Here is a 3,170-nt window from a genome sequence, read left to right as displayed (position 1 = left end):
GAGAGGGAAGGGGAAGGGGAAGGGGAAGGGGGAGGTGAGGGAAAGGGAAAGGGAAAGGGAAAGGGAAAGGGAAAGGGAAAGGGAAAGGGAAGGTTATCTTCGCTCCCCCATCCACCATTTTTCACTTTGACATCTGGCCGCATGCCGGCACGGCCCTCGGGGACGGGCAGGGCTGTGTGTAAAGGCTCGTGGATGGCTGAGAGCTGCTCCACGTGGGATCCAGAGCTGCGTGGGCCCCCTGGTGCCCCCTGGCACCGTGTCTGTGCCACCCCACCGCTGTCCATCCCCACCAGCCCGCTTGTGACCAATGCTATCGGTTGCCCTCCTGCTTCATCAGCTCAGGTTTCCAAAGACGAATCAGCACCGACCTCATTAAACCCGTGGCTGCCAGGAGCCCGAGCTCTCTAGGAAAACCAATCTGTGCCCAAACCGAGCCCTGCTCAGTCGCGGTGCCGAGACAGGAACGATTTCTACAGGAGGACGGGGTGCCATAACTCTGCTTAACAGCCATTTAAATTCTGCCTGCTCTCACAACAGGTCGCCAATGGGGCTGACGCCGCTCACAGATTTGATTTCAGCCCTCTGAATTTCCCGTGCTGCCCTTCAGCAGTGCCAGGAACGGAGCCTCAGGAGGCAGACCCCAGCAGGGCCGTTAAATCAGCACCAAGAATTACAGTGGAAAACACTCGGCTGTAAAGCAGACCGGTGCAGGTGCCGCTCTCCCTCACCCTGCGCTGCCTGCGCACCTCCCTACCTGCTGCACTCCATTGCTCTGAATCCAACCTGCCCCCACCGAGGGCGTTCAGCCTCTGCAGGAACGCAGGCCAGGCTCAGTCCTCGTGCTGCTCCCTGCCTGATGCTGGGACAAAGAAACATCAGCACGAATCACAGCCCAGAACACGGCGCAGCAGCACCTGAGCTGCCCCAGCACCACGCGTGTCCCAGGCCGCGTCAAAGTGAGAACCTCAGCAAGGAGAGCTCGTCACTGGGATGCTCCTCAGAGGGAGAAGCTGCCCATTCCTTCCCCCTTCTGCCCTGTATGAAAGGAATAATCCATATTCGTTTGGATTATACAAGCCACAAAACACACCTTAGCTTCGGTCCCACCCTGAACCAATCGCTGAAGCCGTTTGTTGCCTCGTATATTACAAAGCAATAGAGATTTAAGGGATAATGGTCATGGTGGCAGAGTATACAAAGCAATAAACTGCTTTTGAGGTTGGTTAAATGCCAAGTGATGCTGAGGCCTCAATGCCATAAACATTATTTCTATTATATGACAAGATAAGAGGATACAATAAACCACAAAGAAGAAAAATCATTGTCTGGCCTCGTGAAAGTTCTGGGCTTTGCGTTTCTCGGACGCTGCACGAGCATCACCTCGGTGCCGAGGGCTTAAGGGGAATAAATTGTTAAATTAAGGGCGGGTTTAAAAAGCAAACGATTGTTTGAGGAAATGGCCTGGATAACTGCAGTGCTGAACGAGGATACAGCAGTGATTTGCGTCGCTTCCGAGGAGGGAAATGGTGTGGGGTGTGAGGGCAGGAGAAGCCCTGCTCTGTGCAGAGCTGCTCGGTGTGATGGGCCTCCATCTGTCCGGCCATGGGAATGGACCAAACATCTCCATTGGTAAAGATGTTCCTCTCTTGCGATGCTTTGTCAGCTCTGGAGCACCCAAAGCTTTTTGGGAGGGCAGCAGAAGGCGGCATAGCAGCCAGCAGTGCCTTTCACAGCGCTCTGCTGCCCACCCCGGGCATGGCGAGAGATGCTGGCTGTGCTGTGGACCCTGATAGGAACCCCCCAAACTGCCCCACAGCCCAGCACCACCCACTGCCCTCCTCCCTTACAGACCAGGGCTCTGGATCCCTTCAGCATGACGGCCAAAGTTTTAATTACCCCGTGTTAATGAGTCACAGCCGTATCGTTATACAGACTCAGCCACCTCCCAACTTCACCGGCAGCGCGTCGGCTGACAGCGAGCACAGGGCTGTGCTGAGGCTGACTTTCATCTCCGCACAATAAATGGCATTAGGAGATTTTTAACGATGATTAGCGGCGCGCAGCGCCTCGTTTTGCTTAATGAGTTCAACAGGAGCCTCGGTGCAGGCACAGCCCTGCGCCAGAGGAGGCAGCAGCTGCCCTGCAATGCACACAGGGGAGGGGTCAGGGAGGAACAGTCCTGTATCAACCCAAAGAAGGACCCGGCCCACGACCTTGGGAAGAACCCTTTGTAAAAGCATGGGGCGCATTTAGAAGTCAGCTGTGTCGCAGCAGTTGTGCTGCTGGGAAGCGATGGAACACACAGGATCCCAAAATAACAGCCCTTACAGACCTAGCAACCACAACATGTTTACAGCCCCCCCCCCGGAGCCCCACTGACCGCGGTGATGTGGGGGGCACGCAGGGATCAGCGCATCTATTTTTGGTGGCTGCTCCCATTTCCCCCTCCTTGCTTCCCGGGAAATTCAGTCCTACGGCCTCCTTGTGCCCAAAGCAATGAAGGGAAAGCAGGGAAAAGAGGAATAAAGCCAAAGAATTGGGGTGGTGTGAGGTATGGAGGGAAGGAAGAGGCCGACGGGTCAAAGGAACGGCACTGGGAAACAAAAGAATTCTATCGCCTTTAAGCTGAAGTGAGAAAAATCACCACTGGTTTCATGGTGATTGCCTTCAGTCTCCTGCTCGGGTCAGCCTGGCTCTGTTCTCCCTTCTCCTGTCACCTCTGGTGCTGCTGTGCATCTCAATGCAGAGCTCACACGGGGAAGGACGCAGCACTCGGAGTGGAACGGCGCTGATGGTTGCTCTGTGCCTGCTGGTGATGGAAGCTGAAGCCACTGCGGCTGTTTGGGGCCCTGGCACCACGTCCTTGGGAACGGGATCCCCCCCCAGAAATGGGGGATGCACCCAAAGGAGCGGGAGCCTGCAGGGACCAAAACACGCTGATGGATCGGGGAAGAGATCAGAGGTCTGCAAGTGAAAGGAACAGAGACATCGGAGCCACGGCAAAGGGACACAGCCAGCAGGCATTGCCCCACACACGGTGACCCCGGTGACCAAAGTGGCTCAACATGCAGCACAGCTGCCCACTCAGCAGTACTTGTATACAAAATGCACCCAGAGGTCTTAAAGAATGAGGAAAATGGTTGAATGCTGCAGGAGAGCCCCTCCAGCAC

The sequence above is a fragment of the Lagopus leucura genome, unplaced genomic scaffold (genome assembly GCF_019238085.1).
Source record: "Lagopus leucura isolate 7727_CA_CO unplaced genomic scaffold, USGS_WTPT01 60364-1_obj-0_obj, whole genome shotgun sequence".
Taxonomy (NCBI): Eukaryota; Metazoa; Chordata; class Aves; order Galliformes; family Phasianidae; genus Lagopus; species Lagopus leucura.
The sequence above is the reverse complement of the archived record's forward strand: the minus strand, read 5'-3'. Positions refer to the sequence as shown.